Genomic DNA, 21,199 nt, shown 5'->3' with positions numbered 1-21,199 from the left:
CCTCCGTCCGGCCGCTGAGCAGAGCAGCCACACAGCGCCTGGCGAGGGCACCGGAGCCCCGCCCTCGGTTCGAGTCCAGCCTCTCCCCCTCTCCCCCGGTCAAAGCGCGGCCCTCCCGCCCCCGGGCCCGGGCCTGCGGGAGGGGCCGTGAGTGGCAGCCGGCCAGCCTCCTCACCTCTGCTCTCCCGCCGCCTGGGCGTCCGGCTTGGCAAGGCCGTGGCGCTAAATGCGTGGCAGATGTGCTGGGGTCAGGGGCCGCCTTTTTGCTGATCGCAGCTTCTCTGACAGCCCGGCTCGGCTGGGCCTCTGCGCGCTCTCGTCCCCTCACGCCAGGAGGCCCGGGTCGGGGAAGTCAGCTCTGAGCTCGGGGCCGACCTCGGGGCCAGGCGGGGCCAGGGCCGGGAGCTGGTCTGCCAAAGGGATGGAGACGGCATCCTCGGGCGGGGCGGCACCAGTCCCGGGAGAGGACCAGGCCGCGCGGCCAGCGGGCGGTGCCGGCCAATGTCCCGCACCGGCCTGGGAGCTCGGCTCTCCTGCGGCGGGGACGTGGTCCCTGCTCTCGCTCAGGGACGATGCCCGCCGTCCACCGGAGCCGGACGTGGCCGTGGTGAAGGGGCGCCACGGGCGGCGCGGCTGCTGCGCTGAGACGCGCCGTGTGGGGAGCGGGGCCTGTCCGTGCCGGTAAAGAGCTTCCCTCTCCGCCCGGCTGAACGCTGCTCCCCTCGGGCTGTGCTGGGTGTGGGTGTGTCACCGTCACACACACACACACACACACACACACACACACCCGGCTGTGCTGGGTGTGGGTGTGTCCCCTCAGGCTGTGGTGGGTGTGGGTGTGTCCCCTCAGGCTGTGCTGGGTGTGGGTGTGTCCCCTCGGGCTGTGGTCGGTGTGGGTGTGTCACCATCACACACACACGCACACACACACAGCTGTGCTGGGTGTGGGTGTGTCCCCTCGGGCTGTGGTGGGTGTGGGTGTGTGCCCTCGGGCTGTGGTCGGTGTGGGTGTGTCACCATCACACACACACGCACACACACACAGCTGTGCTGGGTGTGGGTGTGTCCCCTCGGGCTGTGGTCGGTGTGGGTGTGTGCCCTCGGGCTGTGGTCGGTGTGGGTGTGTGCCCTCGGGCTGTGATGGTGTGGGTGTGTGCCCTCGGGCTGTGCTGGGTGTGTGTGTGTCCCCTCAGGCTGTGCTGGGTGTGGGTGTGTCCCCCCCCTCGGGCTGTGGTCGGTGTGGGTGTGACCCTCGGGCTGTGGTTGGTGTGGGTGTGTGTGTGTCCCCTCGGGCTGTGGTCGGTGTGGGTGTGTCCCCCCCCTGGGGCTGTGGTCGGTGTGGGTGTGTCCCCCCACCTCGGGCTGTGGTCGGTGTGGGTGTGTCCCCCCCTCGGGCTGTGCTGGGTGTGTGTGTGTCCCCTCGGGCTGTGGTCGGTGTGGGTGTGTGCCCTCGGGCTGTGGTCGGTGTGGGTGTGTGCCCTCGGGCTGTGATGGTGTCGGTGTTGAGGAAGTCCCTGTGTCCTGAGAGGCCCAGGAGGCCGTGCGAGGGGGGGTCAGAGAGGGGTGATGGGCCATTGCTGATGTAAAATGGGGGGTTGGGCTGATAAGGGGGCGTTTTCTATTCAGTTGGGCCAAGACCTCACTTCAGCGAGGCCGCTGCCGAGAGGGGCTGTTCTGAGACGGTTCCCATGGGAGCGGGTCCTGGCCCCGGTGTCCACGTCTGGAGCTGAGAGGTGACCGCGTCCGGCCGGGATGCGCAGACGGGGTCACACAACAATCGTGTAGTGAGGGCGCTCCGGGTGAGGGGCGGCCCAGCGGCCCTCACGTGTCCGTGTAGGACGGCAGGGGGAGGAGGGACAGGAGGGGAGCCGGTGGCCACAGAAGCGGAGGTCGGAGTGCCGGAGCGACAGAGGGAACGGCGGGCCCAGCGTCCGCCCAGAGTCGGGGTCAGAGTCCACTCGGTGGGGACAGGCGGCTGCTGCCCTGGGCTCCCGTGTGGCCGTGGCTCACTTAGAACCAGCGTTTCAAAGAGCCGGCGCGGCTCGGCCTCCGGCACCCGGGGCGAGAGGGTCACCGGCGGGCTCCTCGGCTGCCGGGGGAGCGGCGCAGCGAAGGCAGGAGCCACGGGGATCAGGGCCACGAGGGGAGCGAGCTGCCGCGAGGCTGCGGGCGGCGCAGGGCTCACCCGCAGCCGGAGGCCGGACAGGACGCCCTTCCTGCGCCCACGCCCGCTCCTAGACCTTTCCCGGGGCGTGTCCCCGCCGTGCAGAACCGCCTGCGACTCCCCGATGGATCGGGCCGCGGAGCCGCCTGGGCCCCTGCTCCTGGGCCGATCAGCTGCCGGTGCCCGGGACGGGAACTGCAGCAGCGTTGACGGCCGGGGGGTCGGGGGCAGCGGGCTCCTGTGGGCCGGCTGGCCCAGGCCCTCGCTCCCCGCCGCCCTGCACACGCCTCCGAGCAGAAGGTTCTGGCACCCCGGCCTGTCCGCTCGCCAGCGAGCCTGCGAGGAGGAGGGGAAGCCGCAGGGCCTGTGCTCAGGGACCAGAACGAGGCCTGTTCTTGGGCCTCTCCTCCCTCATCAGCTCATTGCTGAGCGGGCCCTGGCACCGGACACGGCCTCCGCCCCTCACACCGCCCTCCGCCGCCCTGGAGACACGCCATCTCCGCCCCTCACACCGCCCACCGCCCCTCACACCGCCCTCCGTCCGCCCCTCACACCGCCCTCCGCCCCTCACACCGCCCTCCGTCCGCCCCTCACACCGCCCTCCGCCCCTCACACCGCCCTCCGTCCGCCCCTCACACCGCCCTCCGCCCGCCCCTCACACCGCCCTCCGCCCGCCCCTCACACCGCCCTCCGTCCGCCCCTCACACCGCCGTCCGCCCCTCACACCGCCCTCCGTCCGCCCCTCACACCGCCCTCCGTCCGCCCCTCACACCGCCCTCCGCCCGCCCCTCACACCGCCCTCCGCCCCTCACACCGCCCTCCGCCCCTCACACCGCCCTCCGCCCCTCACACCGCCCTCCGCCGCCCCTCACACCGCCCTCCGCCCCTCACACCGCCCTCCGCCCCTCACACCGCCCTCCGTCCGCCCCTCACACCGCCCTCCGCCCCTCACACCGCCCTCCGCCCGCCCCTCACACCGCCCTCCGCCCCTCACACCGCCCTCCGCCCCTCACACCGCCCTCCCTCCGCCCCTCACACCGCCCTCCGTCCGCCCCTCACACCGCCCTCCGCCCCTCACACCGCCCTCCGTCCGCCCCTCACACCGCCCTCCGCCCGCCCCTCACACCGCCCTCCGCCCCTCACACCGCCCTCCGCCCGCCCCTCACACCGCCCTCCGCCCGCCCCTCACACCGCCCTCCGCCCCTCACACCGCCCTCCGCCCGCCCCTCACACCGCCCTCCCTCCGCCCCTCACACCGCCCTCCGCCCCTCACACCGCCCTCCGTCCGCCCCTCACACCGCCCTCCCTCCGTCCCACACACCGCCCTCCCTCCGCCCCTCACACCGCCCTCCGCCCCTCACACCGCCCTCCCTCCGCCCCTCACACCGCCCTCCGCCCCTCACACCGCCCTCCGCCCCTCACACCGCCCTCCGCCCCTCACACCGCCCTCCCTCCGCCCCTCACACCGCCCTCCCTCCGCCCCTCACACCGCCCTCCGCCCCTCACACCGCCCTCCGCCGCTGTGGAGACACGCCATCTCCGCCCCTCACACCGCCCCCCACAGGAGGGGACCCAGCCCAGCGCTCAGAACTGCTGCTTCTCCGTCAGGCCGATGGCACGATGGCTCCAGCCACCCACCACGGACACCCAGGGGTTGGCGGGTGGGGGAGAGCCGGGGGAGAGCCGGGCGGGGCTCAGGAAAGTTTTCCACTGGAGTCAGCAGCGGCTTAAATCAGACCAGGCCAGACGCTGCCTCTCCGTGAGCTTCATCAAAGACTCCGTCCGAGCGGGGAATGGGAGCCAGGAGGCTCTGCCAGCGGCTCCAGTGCCTCCTCCCAGGCCCCGCTCCTCAGTCTGGGCGCTCAGTCCAGGAGCCGCCGCCTCGGAGCCGGCTCACTCTCCTCCCAGGCCCAGGCCCGTGACCAGCTTGAAAGCTCCGAGTGTGGAAATGTCTACGTTCCTCACACACGCTCACACACTCAAACACACTCATACACACTTACACACACTCATTCATACACACACACACACGCTCACACATACACTCACACTCAAACACTCATACACACTTACATACACTCATTCATACACACACACTAACACACACGCTCACACATACACTCACACACTCAAACACTCATACACACACACACTCATTCATACACACACACGCTCATACGCACACTAAAACACACACACACTCATACACACATACTCATTCATACACACACACACACTCAAACACACTCATACACACATACACTCATTCATACACACAAACACACGCTCATACACACACTAAAACACACACACTCGTACACACATACATACTCTCACACACTCAAACACACTCATACACACTCATTCACACACACAAACACACACACACTCATACACACTCATTCACACACACACACACACACACTCACACACATGCAGTTGCCCGTGTGCGGGGTTTGTTTATTCGTGCTGGAATATCTGGACTTCCTGTTTCGTCGCGCTGTTTAAACTAAGTTTCCCGAGTGCAGGGCGGCGGCCGGCATCGGCCACCCAGATTACCGGTGACGTGCATGCCAGCAGCCAGGGAGCCGTGTGGCGCTGCAATGGCTCCAACACCCCTTACCCACGGAGGCCGAGCCCGGTCCAGGCGCACCTGCTAAGGGAATCACGTTCAGACAGGACCCTGTCACCCCTCAGGCCGGGCTGAGACGGGCTCTCCGTCCTCTGTTCTTCAGTGTAATCTCGGGGAGTCCCTCAGCCTGGCTGTCAGGCCCCTGCCTGTCCCCTTTAGGACACCCCCCGCAGGGGCAGCCGGGCCCGGGGCTGAGGCCGTGGCAGGGACCTGGCGGGGGCCTGGTGGGGCAGTGCGGGGGACGTGGGTGACCGGCATGACCGGCAGGCGTGCACCCATGCTTTCTAACAGACTGAGGTGGTCATTCTTCCTTCCCCCTGCCCCCTCCCCTCACCCCGCTCCCGTTTCATATTCTTTCTTTCTCTGTAGCCTAATCAGATTCTTAGAAACGGGCTGGAGAGACTCTGGACGTGCCTCCTGTCCGCCTGCCAGGGCACGATCGCTCCGGGAGTTTCCAGGCCCCCGCCAGCCCTCCCCGCGTCTCCGATGGCCGTTTCCTCGGCCCGGCCTCGCGGACCGGACCACAGGGATGCTGTCCGGCGCCGGCATCAGTGTCCTCACCCAGTCTGCACGGCCCTCACTCCCGTGACGGACAGTGATGGCTTCCCCCCAGGCCGCCCGTCCTCACAGGGCGGGGAGGTGTGCACGGGGGGTCTGCAGGAGGCCACGCGTCCTCACTGCGGACCCGGAGGCCGCTCCGGCTGTGGCTGCACTCAGACGCCCCAGACAGGCCGCTGCTGGGATCGGGCCCCGGCCGCTGTCCAGGAGCTCCCAGGCTCAGGAACCTTCCCAGCAAGCTCTGCGCTCTGGGGAGAGGGCGCTGCTCGGCGTGAACTAAGAAGCACGAACAGATCCCCAACTGTTTCTGGAAGCTGATGTGAGGAACGCAGGAACAAGCCAGGATTCGCAGGGAGTGCGACATACTGTCCTATACCGGGACACACACACACTCTCACACACACACACACACACACACACACACGACATTCTTGGAAAACTTGGAGACCTGCCTGATTACAGATTTACAGTTTCCTTCCTCGCTGCCCAGAGGAAAAAACACGCTGATTAGTGCGCAGTGTGGGCAGCTCCCTCGCCGGTCACGCTAGCGGGTCAGCATGTCAGCAGACCTGCCTTGCTCTGGGTCTCGCTGGGGTAATTGCCAAAACCCTAATAAAACCGGGGCCCAGACAGGGGCGCCCAGACAGCGGCCGGCCGCATGGAGACTCCCCCGGGGCAGGCAGCTCTGCTCCGACGGGGTGGGGCGAGCTCTGCTGCCTGCCCGCTCAGCCCGCGCCTCGGTGAGCAGTGACTCTCATCCCAAAACATCGCTTTCTCAGTGGCTGGGCCCCGACCGGCCCAGCAACTTTGCTTTTAATATATATCTTGTTACACCAACAGTTCTTTCCCCAGTGATTTTCATCTTCAGGCTGGTTCTGGGCGCAGGAGGGATGCCCAGGGAGGGACCCGAACCCCTGGGGGAGCTGCAGGAGGAAGGGGGTGTGTCTGCGGCAGGAGCTTCAGAAAGCCGCGGGGGAGCTCTGCAGCTCAGAACCAGGCGCAGGAGAAAGCGGATCTCCTTGGGCTTGGCCGGCCGCGGGCCGGAGGAAAGCGGGTGCATGCTGAGGACGGTGGTCGGTGCAGCCGGAGCCTTGGGAACGAGGCCCCTGTCCTCGGGGTGCTGGGCGGGGCTGGCCGACCTTGAGCTGTTACTACGGCCCATTTCTCTGGGGATTAAGTATCTCAGAGAAAATAGCCTCAGAGGAGGCGGAGGGCGAGGGGGAGCCATTTCTGGAAGGGAGTCCAAGGAGCAGAGGGTCAGGGGAGGGGCTCTGTGTCCTGGGGTGACCTTCGGTCCTCTGGGCCAGCGCCCCCGTTCCTGACGCCTTTCTGGAGGACGAGACCGGAGGCAGACACACACACACACACACACACACACACCCGGCCACCAGGTGCTCTGCTCAGGCCCCCGTGGTCAGGGCGGAGACGGGTGCCGTCCTGGGGTTGCCAGCTCTCCTTCTTGCGTTCTTGCTCGCGGCTGCCTCCCTGCTGCTCTGCTCTCAGGGAATAAAGGGCTGGGCCGCACCTGCTTCCCCGCCCGTCCACTGGGGAGGAGGCAGCAAACCAGTTCTCAGTGTTGTATTCCAGGGAGTAAGGTGATGGTAAACGTTACTAGTATTCTCCAAGTCCCCAAACGAGCAAGAATCCAAAGACAGGGGTAGGTAGGTAGGTAGGTATTATCCAAATGGAGCCTGTATATTTGTATGTATGGAAAGGTATACACGGGTGTACACGTATGTGTCGCATGTATCTGCACACACGCTCACATTCCCAGTGTGTCTGAGTTATCACAGTCCGCTCCGTTACAGGACTGACCGTGCCTCCTGGAGCCGTGCTGGTGGCGGCCCGCAGCCCGGGCGTCAGCGGTGGCCGAGGGCACAGGCCGCCCCTGTTCACATTCCAGGCCCGTCCGACCCCCGGGTCCTCGTCTGGTCACATGGGCCCCCTTCCGGCTGGGGAGCGAGGAAGCCGCCATCGCGGAGAGCCGGCAATTACAGGCTCAGGCGTCTGCGCGGAGGCTCCCGGGTCACCGCGGGACCGGCCTGCGGCTTAATCAGGCCCCTGCCTGGCGGCCTTCTGGTTGGTACCCGCAGCGGCCACCACGGCCTCCCCTTCTTAAAGGGGAAGCGGCCTCCTTTGAAATGGAAAGCAGCCGGCCCTGCGGATGGCCGTCCAGGGGGAGTCCGGGAGGAGGGCAGGGGTGTCCAGGCTCCAGCCTGCCTCCGGGGTTTGGGGAACGAAGTGAGCGACGCCGAGAGGCTGCCTTTGTGTCTGTTTTACTTCGTTAAAATGGGAGATCCGTGAGGACACACCATCTATGCGTTAGAAGGCGCGGCTGACGTAGGCTCTGCAGATTACACTCAGTCACTCTCTTTACAAAGTGCATCCGGGAAGAGCCGGAGGGGGAGGAGAGACAGGCCCCCTGACAGCACTGCCCGGCCCTCGGGGTCCACAGCCTCGTCCCCGAGACGGCAGCGCCCGCCGGGAGCCGCATCCTCCCGCCGCGGGCCACGCCAGAACGGCCACTGCACTTCCGGCAGCTTCCAGGCTTCCAGGCCCGAGGCGGCGGGCGGCGGCTCTTCCCTGACCAGCCAAGCCGGGGGGTGTGTGCACACCCATGGACACGGGGTGACGGCGCGGGGCGGGGCTGGAGTGCCGGTGGGGAGGGGCCTCTGTGACACGTCCAGCCACAGATTTAAGGAAAGGAGGGACCTGAGTGCCCCCTCCGCCCTCCTCGCCCAGGCTGCATGCAAAGGGCCCTCCTGGCCTGCTGCTGGCCTGCTCCTGGGCCCTGTCCGGGGGCCTCATGTGCCCGGGCCATCGTCACACTGCTTGTGTTTTGTTGGTTTGTGTTCTCTCTTCCGTCTTTATTTATCTTTTAAATCTTTATTGTTGGAAGTATTAAAATGCCCCCCTTTCCCCTCCATTGATCCCCTCCAGGCCACCTTCTCTCCCTCCTCTCCCCACCCCCCGCCCTCGCCACCCCATTGTCCGTGTCCATGGGGTGTGGTGTGTGCACACAGGGGCTTGGATGATCACTCCCAGCCCTTCCCCGCGTCCCCCGGCCCCGCACCCTGCTCCATGCCTCCCGCCTCTGGGTCCGCTCTGCGCGTCTGTTTTTGTTCCTCAGGGTCCACACTGTCCCACACATCGGTCACAACCACGTTCTTGTGCATCGAGTCGCTGTTTCCGAGCTTGGCGGGACGGCCCGGGTGATGCCTCCTGTCCTGGTGATTGCTACCCTGTTTCCCTGAAAATAAGACAGTGTCTTATATTAATTTTTTCTCCCAGAGTTTTGCTAGGTCTTATTTTCAGGAGATGTCTTATCTTTCCATGCACTAGGTCTTATTTTCGGAGGCTGTCTTATTTTTGGGGAAACACGATAGTAGCACCCCTTTCACTCTTCACAGCGCCCCGATCTCAGTGATAAACTGCACGCCGCCCACACGCTGGCAGATTTGGGGCGTCTTCTCATAGGACTCCAGCCGTCCTCTGCTGAGGACCAGCACCGCCCGAAATGGGACTCCAAGGTCCGGTCTTCCCGGGGACAAGAGCGCCAGCCCCGGGAGGCCCGGCGTGCAGCCTCGCGCCCCTTTGGGAGCGGACGGGACCCGGGATGAGGGCCCTGGCCAAGGGTTCTGGTGGGAGACCAGCCGCCGGCGGCACGGACCCCCAGCTGCCCCGCGGGCACCCAGCTCCGCGGCGCCACCACCTGTGAGGGGAGAGACCGCTCAGTCTGCTTTGTCTGGTCCCCGCATGTAGCAGGAGGACGACCAGTCACACTCATCTCCGTGTCACAGCCTCTGCAGCCCTCCGTGGCCCCTCACCCAGCGCCATGCCCTCGGGCGGCAGCCATCCCCTTCCTCAGCCACGCGCTTCCCCACCCTCTTCGCCCTCAGTGTGTGCACTGCTCCCATCGCGTCCGGTCTGTGCGGTGTTCGGGGCGGCGATGAGAGCCTGCCTCAGCCAGGCGCCGCTGAGACGGCCCGCCTTCCCCTGGTGTCTGCCTCCGCTCCTCATTGTCCCGGCCCCGCTCTGTGCGCAGCCCCTGATCGGGAGCCCGCGGCGTGTGCCACGCATGACGACCCCCCTCGCCCGCGGCCCGCTGACATGCAGAGTGCTGCTGGGGGTGGGGGGGAGCTGCTGACCGATCCCAGCTCAGCTGATGCACTCCGTGCTCTGGATGGAAGTGGGTTTGGGCAGGAAGACTCCCATGTCAGCTTCCACATGTGAAGGGCACTCCATGATCTCCCCTACCGTGCGCCCGCGTGGTGGGTGGTGGCTTGGCAGTGTCGGCACAGAGATGTGCATACGGGTCTTACCGTCCAATGCAATACGTTTGGGGAACAGTCTGGTTTTCATACAGTAGATCCTGCATTCTACAGTAACGCCCGTGGCGTCACCACCCCTGGCCCCGCAGCTGTGTCTTTGTGGGCAGAGAGAGAGTGAAGAGGGAGGTGCGGGGCACTGGGTGTGGTTCATGTAGATAAGACACAAGGTCTCCACGCCCTTCTGCCCTCGCTGGGGACCCGTTCCCGCGCAGGCTCATTGTCAAACAGGCGGCTCCCAGGGAGGTCAGCCGCGGAGAGTTTGTCTTCCCAAATTAGTAATCAAAGAGGGAAAATAATTAACAGAGAACGCAGCCTGTTCCACACTGCGTCCGTGTAGGTGTCTGCGAACAGTAAATCAGTGGGGAAGGAACAAGCCGGCATCTGCAATCAGCCGCACGCGAGAGGCCTGGGAGGGGATGTGAGCTCCGAGGAGACAACATCTGCTGCGAGCAGGTTTACAACAACAGCCGGGCTTCAGGTGCGCCGTGTCCTTGTCCTTCACGTCCGGCGCTGAACGTGCTCATGTCCTACCTGTGCTGCGGCCACGAGCGTCTCCCTCCCCCCGTCAGGCCGAAGCCGTCCCGTCTGCGGCCCAGACCCAGAGGCACCGGCTGCCTTTGCTTCCGGCCAGTCCCTCTGGAAGAAATGCCACAGACGCCCGCCGGGCGCTCTCGTCCGAGCACCCGTTCCCTTTGTGTGGACGCCGGGCTGGACAAAAAGAAAGACGGTGAGGTCAGGTGCAGGAGCGCTGATTGGGAGCGATGATGGATGAGCCAAAGCTGGCCTCTCTCGTCCGGGAGGTTCGGCTGAACGGCGGCTGCTCTGCCCGGTTTTGAAAGTCTCCTAATTTTCTAGCTGATGAAGTTCTCACAGGCCCGGAGTCTGCAGGCTCTTTCCTCCCATTCATTCTCCGGCGCTCGGCCTCCTGCTGACAGCGCGTGTGTGGCCTTCCAGGAGACGAGTTTTCTTTGCCACGAAGACCCTGCTAACCATGCCTGCCTCTGCAGTCAGTTGTGCGTGAAACCGTCCACTCTGCCACCTCAGAGCTGTGGTGGGCAGCGTGGCCTGCGCGGGAGCCAGCAGCTGGCCGAGACCCCGGCACAGGCCCTCAGGTGCCCGAAGCGAGGAGCCATCGTGCCCTAGACCAGGAGTTTCTCAGCACCACGCTGTCCTTGGCTTAGAAAGAACGTGGAAACCATCCCGAAGACCGGTTCAAATTATTTAGGCTCAACCCTGACTGAGGGCCTGCTCTGTGTTCCCTCATTTCATCCTCACGAAACCCTGGCAGTTAGGGCAAGTGTCATCATTTCATAGGTAAAGTAAGACCCGGAGACATAATGTAAGGACTCACAGCGATAGCACGGCGAACGGCAGAGCTGGCGTTTAAAGCGAGGTTTTCTGGTCTCTGAAGCAGAGGCAGATCTGTCAGCTCCATGACGGCCGGGGAAACGTATTAAAAGGAACAGGAACACAGGGCTTGCCGCTGGCATTCATGGCGGCATCCTGGGTGAGGGGAAATAAGCCGTCCCGGTATCATTGGCTTCTGCTGTGGTGATGCCGTACCCAACTCCCCACAACCCGGTGGACTGAGACAACCTTCGGGAAACACGGACCCGCCGGAAGCTGGCTGAGTCAGGCTGGTCTCCGTTGGGCTTGACTTCAAGCTGGTCATGTGACTTTCATTTTCCTCAGACGAGTGGGGAAATGGCCGAGGCAGAAACGCACAGAATAACATCAGCGGTAACCCCAAGATGAACCCCCAAAGGCCGTGGTCGGCAAACTCACCAGTCAGCAGAGCCAAATACCCACAGCACAACGATTGACATTTCTTTGGAGAGCCACATTTTTTAAACTGAAACTTCTTCTGACGCCACTTCTTCAACATAGACTCGCCCAGGCCGTGGCATTCTGTGGAAGAGCCACACTCAAGGGGCCTAAGAGCCGCAAGTGGCTCGAGAGCCGCGGTTTGCCCACCACGGCCCTAAAGACACGTCACATCTCACAACATCCTGCTGATGGAAGCAAACTGCAGGGTCAGCCCCCAAATTCAGTAGCTGCTGGTGAAGGAACCCCGTCTCAGGAGTGTCTTCTCAGTCTGGGTTTGGGCCCACAGCCCAGGTGCTCGTGGACTGTGTGACGTCTGAGTTTACTCTTCTTGGTTTGAAGGCCAAGGAACTAAAAAAATAAATAAATAAACAGAAGAACCCCAACCAAGCGATCGGCTCCTTTTCTGACGGACAGAGTGGCAGGAGAGGGACAGGACGACTCTTCTTTGAAAAGGAAAGAGAAAGAGGCCCGAGCTGCCACTGATCCCAGCACGCCTGACCTCCCCTGGGAGGCACTGTGAGGAAATGTTTCCTGGTCGCCCAGTGCTCCCCGGGGGTCTCCGTGTGTCCGTCGTTCTCCATCCCTCTGCAAGCTCTTTTCCTCCTCCTCCTCGCCACGTTTGATAAAGTCAGTGGAAAACACACGCTTCTCAGCAGCCTCTCAGAGGCTTGCTGAGTCCAGGAACTTGGGGACCCAGAGGACTATGTACGGCCTGGGAAAAATCTCAATTGTTTTGACACCTGGCAGTGTTTGTGACTATATAGGCCTCTCAGAAGCCATGTGGGCTTTCTATGTATTTAATTTTAGTCCGCTGTGTGTGCTCAGAAAACACAATTATTTCCAACACGTTCTTCTCTGTACATGGAGACTTAATGAGGACTACTTCAGCCTTGCCACACTACTGTGGGACGATGCCCTAACCTTCCTACCGGGCGTTCTGTTCAGCTGGATGATGTACTGAACACTGTATTATTTCTTCTGTTGGCAAGCAAAGGGTGTTACAGTCATTCCTCTGCTGTGGTCTTCATGTTGAGGGTGTGTCTTTCTGTCAGCACATGGATTGGATGGTTTTCAGAGTCTCTGTCATACGGCCATGCATTTGAGTTAGTGAGATTCAGTCTTAGTTCCAGAATAGAGATTCCTGGGCTTTTCATATTTGCTCAAAGTGTTGCTTGCAAAAATAGTTCTTTTCCTAGCGCTTCTATTTCTCGTAGCTCATCAGATGTATGTTGTAGCAACAGTTCAGGTTGTCTGTGTTTGCTGTAGATGCCCTGGCACAAATCCACGCCTTTACTGGGTGCGTCACCCGCCTGCCAGGCTCCTGGTGCGCCGTGTGGGACCTCCCGGAGCGTCGGGCGGCTGCCCATGCTTTTTCCATTCACCACCCTTCGCGTTGGCCTTCCTTGGGCATCGGCTCATGGAGCACTGAGCGTTTTCTTTGCAGCAGCTAATTAAAAGGCTGCTGTGACTGAATGAAACACAGATTTAAAAACAAAAGCTGTTAGTAGCTTTTATCCATCATCAAGGAATTAACCAATTGGCAACAAGTGGGACAGCTCCATTTCTGTAGGTCTCCGAGGCCGAAATAGCTCAATGGGGGAGGCACGCTAAAAGGGGTGGCGTGACGTTCATTGTGGATTAAGCTAATACATTTCAGACCCACCGCTTGGGTCTTAATTTAGCAAACCCCATGTCTTGCTGTTTGGCAGGAAGTGGTCACATGGACGTCATTCCCGCCCGGCTGGCTGGGCTGGTAGGAAGGACCGACCCCGCTGAAAACTCTTCATCTGGATGCTGCTGCGTTGCCCGAGCTCACCCCGCCTCTCAGCTCCTCCCTTCCGCCTTCTCCCCGAGCGAGGGCCAGAGTCCCTCATGCTCCAGGCAGAGCCACTGAAACGGACCAGGCTAGTCCGCTGTGGGGAAGCGGGTGGGGGTGGGGGGCCCTGCCATGCTTATAATCAGAGTTCTACGTGTCCGTGTTTCTGTGTCATTGGGTCACTGATACTTGTTTGAGGTAGGAATGGGAAAATGAGAACTTGGGTGGGAAATGGTGTAAATCACTATTTAGTTTTCATAATTACCCTCTACTATGAACCAGGGACTCGACATGCATTTCCTGGTTTATTTCTCGCTCCAGACATCACACCTCTTTCTCCATCATCCTCAGAGACCTAGCCTCTCCCACAGCCAGCAGCCCCGAGGCAGCAAAGACAGCAAGAGAGAGGAGAGAGAGAGCCCACTGTCCCCCACATCTGCACGGAACTGGGCTGTCCGTGGACGTGGGAGGGGACGTCTGCTATAACCTGAGCCATCGGAGCTAGAGCATCAGCATCTGCTCTCCACACTGCAGGGTTCACACCTCCGTACCCGGAGGGAAGAGGTGCTCACAGTGACTGTCAGCTTTCCGGGGCCACGAGCCAGCCAAGCAGGTGCCTGGAGCTGGGAGGCGGTGCCTGGACCCGCTGAACCAAGGTGCAAGGCCAGTCTGATTTCTGTGGCCATCGCTGCTCTCACTGCTGTGGATGCTGCTCCCAGAAGCATTGCCCTTGGTGAACGGAGGCACATTCTTCCCTTCATTCACTGAGAAAGTACATGTTTACAGGCCATGTGTCACTCTCACAATAAGAGAGGATGATCTACCAGGTGTGCCGGTTAATAATGCGGATTTTGTATTAAAAAAAAACATGATCATTTCAAAAGAAACATCAAAAGTGCTTTATTCAGCCGAAACTGGTTTGGCTCAATGGATAGAGTGTTGGTCTGCGGACTGAAAGGTCTCAGGTTCGATTCTGGTCAAGTGCATGTACATTGGTTGCAGGCACATCCCCAGTGGGGGGTGTACAGGAGGCAGCTGGTCGATGTTTCTCTCTCATCTATGTTTCTAGCTCTCTATCCCTCTCACTTCCTCTCTGTAAAAAATCAATATATATATATATATATATATATATATATATATATATATATTTTTTTTTTTAATAAGTTCTTTATTCAAAGTAATATCCATCGCTAGCTACACATTTCCCCATCTTTCAGGTAATTTGTGGGTACCATCCCAATAAAACTTTTCTTGTTTTGAGGCAGACCATTCAGAGACCCATTTTTCCACTTCTTTGTATGTGTTGAAGTGCTGCGCAGACAGTGCGTGTGCCATCGATCGGAACAAGTGGTCATCTGAAGGAGCAAGGCCTGGTGAACATGTCTGGTGGGTTCATACTTTCCAGGCAAGATCATTTAACGTGTCTTTTAACTGGTTTTGAAGCGTGTGATGGTGCGTCATCATGAAGCAAAATTACTTTGCCGTGTCTTCTGGAATGTTCTGGTTGTTTCACGATCAAAGGGTGGTTCAAATTGGTGATTTGTTGTCGGTAGCGATCAGTATTTACCATTTCACCTTTTAGAAGATCATAATACACCACACCATCCTGATCACACCAAACACAGAGCAGTGTCTTCTTTCCGAAGCGATTTGGCCTTGCAGTCCATGTTGATGGTTGACCTGGATCAACCCATGATTTTGTGTGTTTGGGATTCTTAAAATAAATTCACTCTTCATCACCAGTCATAGTTAGATGCAAAAAAAGACTTTCTTTTGTGCCATTGAAGCAACATTTTACTGATGACTTTTCGGTTTTCCACTTGTCTTTCGTTCAGTTGATGTGGCACCCATTTTCCTTCCTTTAAAGCTTTTCCCATTGCTGGAAATAGTTTGCTGAGCAACAGTTAATCTTTCTGCAAGTTGTTTTTGAGTTTGACATGCATCTTCATCCAATAATGCTTGTCATTTGTGGTCTTCAAATTTTTCGGTTGGCCTGGACGTTCTTTCTCTTTCACATCAAAATCCTCACTTTTAAAGCATTTAAACCAGTGTTCACAAGTACCTTGAGATGGAGCATGTTCACCATAAGCTTCCCGAAGTATACGATAACTTTCAACAGCACCTTACTTCAATATAAAGTAATGAATTATAACTTCCCACATGTGCTCTTTTTTTGGCACGAAATTCGACATTGTTAAGCATAAACATATCTGTGACGTTAATACCTTCAGAAATGTGACATATGAAGTTTTGAAGCTTGCTGTCAATACAACAAAATAGCATACATATCAAATCACATATATATCAACACATGTGTAACTCCATCTATTGAAAAAAATCTGCATTAGTAACTGGTACACCTGGTAAAGACTTCCTCCATTCTCAAGACACCCACGACTAGCAGAAGAGAAAGACTCACAGAGACTAGTTGTAACTGCTGTAATAAAGGGTTTGAAGGCTCCACGTGTCAGGCTTTGGAGGGCTTGGTGAATAAAGAAGGCCCATGAACAATTCCCTCTGAGCTCTTATTGATGGTCACTCAGCAATGCTCCTGTCCAGCGGGAGGGCACAGTCCATGCTCTGTCTCTGGAAGTCACCAAGGTGTTTGATCGCACTGTGACCCCATTTTTCTGGGAATAATCACAACACAGAAATGGTCTTATTAGAAATTTGATATCAACAATATTAATTAACAAAATACTCAGTTATTGAAATGACAGGGAACTAGGAAGTGGACTGTATGTCTGTTGAGAATTTCCGTGCACCTTTCATTTACAAAACCCCGTCACCCTGCTTACACTGGCCGCCGGCTCCTGTCCCGAGTGGCGGTTCATGCCTGGGTGTCCGTGGCTTCTGTGCGTAGTCCCTGAGCCTGCATCGAGGCCTCGACAAAACCGTCTCTCTTCCACGGCACATGACACCCCTTTCAGGAAAGCACCGCATTATCTGTTTGTGTCGTACCGTGTTTCCCCGAAAATAAGACAGCCTCCGAAAATAAGACCTAGCGCATGGAAAGATAAGACATCCCCTGAAAATAAGACCTAGCACAACTTTGGGAGAAAAAATTAATATAAGACACTGTCTTATTTTCGGGGAAACAGGGTAGATGCTGTCTACGTCAGATTCCATTTCTCTAGTGTAGAATTTATACCTGACTCTTAGTGAAGAGATTCTGCTTTTCCATCTGACTTACTCTTTCACTCCATGCCCAGCCCTCACTAGGAGCTTGTCCACAGGAGAGTCCTAGACTTGGCCCTCTTTCCAGGAAGCAGCCGCGGCACCCTCGTTTTCCAGCTGGGAAGATGGACACCTTCAAGGCAGAGCCCTCTTGCCTGGGAGTCAAAGGTCAGAGACGGCGGCGCTGTCCCTGGAACCAGGGGTGCCAGCTCCTGCCCGGCACCCTCTCCCGCTGCACGGGGCACCCTGGCACTCTGACCGCCCATGTCCAGCACCGGGTGATGTGCCTCCCGCTCCTATGAAGTCATCAGTCAGGACAGGACATGGAGGGGGAGGTTTCCTGAAAGGATCCGAGGCTTGCCGGGACCGGTTTGGCTCAGTGGCTAGAGCGTCGGTCTGCGAACTGAAAGGTCCCGGGTTCGATTCCGGTCAAGGGCATGTACCTTGGTTGCGGGCACATCCCCAGTAGTGGGTGTGCAAGAGGCAGCTGATTGATGACTCTCTCTCATCGATGTTTCTAACTATCTATCCCTCTCTCTTCCTCTCTGTGAAAAATCAATAAAATATATTTTAAGAAAAGAAAAGAAAAGAAAGAAAGGACCCGAGGCTTGCTCTCTCGGCCTCTTTATTTGAAAACGACGTTCTCTCTGGCAGTTGGCTTCCAAGTAGCAGGCTGGACTCACAACTTCTCGAGCTCCGAGCTGCTCTCCCGAGGACGCGTTCTTTCTTTTAATTGAAGTCTTCATCGTTGGCCGGCTGCCCGGGGGCCCACCAGATGTCTCTTTCTCCGCTGCAGCTGAAGCAGATTAGGATGTTCCAGCTCGCTTTGCAAGCCGCTGTACTCTGCTGGCAGCTGATTTCTTAGCAAACCACTCCTGGGAGCCGGAGTCCTGTGCCGGCAGCAACAAGTGAGTCCTCGGAATGTTTTCTTAGACGCTCTCGGGCAAACTACACACACTCGTGCGCTCGCCCTCGCCCTCCCCACTCCTCCTGTTCTGGTGGCCAGGCCTGGATTTCCCTACGTTTTCACATACATAGAACTTTCTCAGGATGTGCAGCCCCAAAATTAACCCTCAAGGGACAGACTAATCCCCCCTCTGGGACCTTAAGAAATCTCCTTTCTCAGAAACTGCTCATTTTCTTCCTGGAAGCCCAGAGAACAATCCCACCGCCTCTCCCGCTCTCTCCTTCAGCCCTGCCCTCCGGTCCGGGCGCTTGGGGCCCCGGGTTGGCTGTGGGTGGGTGTGAGCCGGGGGAGCCCTGAAGCAGACAGAGCTCAGTCTTCCGCGGGCCTGTTTGTCACGCCCGCCCAGGCTCCGCACTGCGTTGTGGCTAGGAAAATACCGTGTTTCCCCGAAAATAAGACATCCTCCAAAAATAAAACCTACTTACAAGTTTCCTTCTGAGTGAAATATAAGGCATCCCCCGAAAATAAGGCCCCCCTAGGCTAAACATGAGAGATTTGGTCCACTGATTCTGAAAGAAATGGAGTCACAAGAAATGCACCAGGAAATTCAGGAATTGGATTGTTAGGATGATGTTCCAGAAGATGATGACATGATTGTCATTTAATAAATGAGTAAATTCTTGATACTGTAGGATTCACAGTTTGTCTGGTTTGTGTTGACAACTACCGTACTACCGTACCATATACAGGTAATAAATGTCCTTTATTTTCATTTAACAATAAATGTGCACCGTATTCTTCTTCATGGAAAAATAAGACATCCCCTGAAAATAAGACCTAGCGCATCTTTGGGAGCAAAAATTAATATAAGACACTGTCTTATTTTCGGGGAAACAGGGTATTTATGGAATCAGCCTCATGGTCGGCAAACCGCGGCTCTCGAGCCACACGCGGCTCTTTGGCCCCTTGGGTGTGGCTCTTCCACAAAATACCACGGCCTGGGCGAGTCTATGTTGCAGAAGTGGCATTAGGAGTTTAAGTTTAAAAAATGTGGCTCTCCAAGGAAATTTCAGCCGTTGTGCTGTTGGTACTTGGCTCTGTTGGCTGATGAGTTTGCGGACCGCTGATTACTAGCCCAGGGCCCTGCCTCGGCGGGTCGGCTGAGGCCATTTGGAGCATTCGGTCATTTCCTGTTTCCCGCACCGGCCCGCAGTCTTTGTGCTCTTTGCCCGGACTGAGGGGTACGGGATGAGGGCTTTAGTCTACTTTCCGGTCCTGTGGGAGCCAGCCGGTTCTCCGTATCGTAAAACAGATGGGCGGTGGCTTCACCAGGCTCGGAGGTCCCAGGGCCTTCAGGGACCTGTCACTGGGGTGAGGACGGAAAGCTTGGCCCCTTAGCCGAGTTTTGTTAGCCTCAGGTGACGGTGTCAGCACGGTGCTATGCTGCCTTTTCAGCAAAACACAGACAAAGCCGAATGGAAGAAAAACGGCCATGCCGGCCGGCTGGCCACGGGCTGGCCCAGGAGGCAGCAGGAGCGTGGCCGGGAGGCCCGGCTGGGGAGTGGGGGGGCGCGGGCATGGCGTTCCTTCAGCTGGATTGTTGGAACCGTTTTATTTAGTGTGAACAAACCCACCCCTTTCTCGTGCTGAAGATTTATCTGGAGGTTCTGGGCAGATTAACTTTTGGTGAGAGTCGAAACTAAAAACTTTATTGGGAATGCTATGTACACTCCGAAGACCAACCAGAGAGCTTAAGTTGGATGTGATTAGCATGGAGAGCGTTACATTTATGGTCCTCGCATGTGTAATGGATCACATGCAAGGCCTTTTGTAACCGTAAAAGAGACAGCCCGCTAAATTGTCTCACCCCGAGGATTACACAAATTTGCAGGTATCGGACTGAATCACCAGCTCCTGGCTCCCTGGCAATGGTAAATCATTAAGGTGCTGATTTCTATTCACGTCTCTTTCTCTCTGGTTATTACTAACCAAGTAGCTCCTCCCAGTTTTAGCTTTACTTCCAAACGTCTAGAGAGGAATCATCTGGCCTCTCCAGCAACCGATACCACTCTGGGTGCCCCTGGCCCTAAAGGTCACCTCTGAGTGGTCTGAAAACAAAGACACCGGCAGGAAGGTAGCGGATTTCCTTCTCTCTGTGGAGAGAAGCCGGAGACCACGTCTCGGTGAGGGCGTGGAGAAGCCAGACGAGGTGAGCCTCGTTGTGTGCAGATCAGCTGAGCTCATCCAGCCCCCCGTCCCCAGAGAAGAGTGTGCTCAGGGTTCAGGCGACGGGATGAGCGTCATTTCGGGGCGCACATGGTAACCAGATTGGCTCATGTGCTTGAGCTGGGAAGGGTGTGGAGGTTGTGGCCGCTCCTGGCTTATCCAGGCGACCCGCGGGACAAGCACGCACTCCGGCTCTTCTCGTAGAGGTCCCCAGAGGCCAAAGCCGAGAGCCACAGCGCCGCCCGGGAGGGGCCAGCTCCAGCCGGCCGCTGTCCGTGATGAGGGTGTTCTTTGAAGAGAGGCACCCGGCAGGTCCCAGACGTTGTGGGTGGGTGTTCGGGTGGCTGTGTGCCATGCAGAGCGTCTCCTGGTCAGCATCCCCGGTCCTCCCCGGCTCCCAGGGAGCACGCGGCCCGGCCGCGCGCGGGCACCTGGGACCTAGGGGTGCCTGCCCCCGAGGGCGGCCCCGGAGCTGCTGGCTTTGTCCCGAAGTGGTCCGCGGGGTGCTGACTTTTGCTTTGCACGAGATCAATGTCACTTAAATTTTAACCGGCGAGGTCAAGAGGTGTGTGGGCATCTATAAATCCAGGGCTGTCAGCGCCATGCAGGTTAGAGAGGGGAGAGATTGGGCCAGATAAATGGAATTCCGTTTTACATGGCGGCTCTCAGTCAGCACTGAACATTGTTTTAAACCATCGAGTTGTTGAAGCTGGAGAGGCGTTGGTGAGCCGGCGGAGGAAGTGACTCCTGCAGGCGGCCGTGTTTGGGGCGGTGCTGCCCTGTGACGTTTCGGTGTCGTTACAGCGTGAAGCGCGGAGGCAGTGTCTCCGGGTGTCTCTCCGGTGCCTGCCGGGAGCTCCGCAAAGGCAGATGGTGCTGGGGCGACTCCCGCCTGTGCCTTCCGGTCCCGGCTTCGCAGCCCGGCTGGAGCTGAGGCTCCGGCACACAGCGACGCCAGGTGTCTGCCCGGCCCACGCCCACGCCCACACCCCTGGTGTCCCAGGCGTGTGAGAGGTCATGGGAGGTTCGTCTCAACTGTGATGTCAGAGCAACTGAGACCGCCCTCAGCGGCGGGCCTGACGTCAGCCCCGACCAGGCACCACCTACACAGCCACGTCCCCGCGGTGGAGGCCCGTCTGAAGGATGAGCGGATCTAGAAGAAGATGTTTCAAATCGGTATGGTTCATGCTAAGGAGGAAGGTCAACTTACACCTGGGATTTGAAACCGCACGAATGCGAGAAAAAACTTTTTTATTTTTATTTTTTTAGAAAATTGGAAATTCCAAAATGCAAACCTGGAGAAGCCGTGTGGATGTACCCTCTGCTGCTGAGCAGGAATGGAAGGCGGGGTCCAGGTGAGGCTGCTTAACCCCAGCGCCATGAGGACTCGCTGCCAGCGCACAGCAGTGCGTCCTCCGGCCATCGCGCCCCCAGATGCTGCCTCCTGCTGTGCCATCTCCACGCCAACAGGCAGCGGAGGGAGCAGCTGGCTCTCCACCGAGGACAGGCCCTCGGGGAGCAGCCCGCCCTGCTCCTGCCGCCGGCCGTGTTCAGTGAAGTT

Source organism: Pipistrellus kuhlii, unplaced genomic scaffold, assembly GCF_014108245.1.
Source record: "Pipistrellus kuhlii isolate mPipKuh1 unplaced genomic scaffold, mPipKuh1.p scaffold_m20_p_6, whole genome shotgun sequence".
Taxonomy (NCBI): Eukaryota; Metazoa; Chordata; class Mammalia; order Chiroptera; family Vespertilionidae; genus Pipistrellus; species Pipistrellus kuhlii.
Note: the sequence above shows the minus strand (reverse complement) of the source record.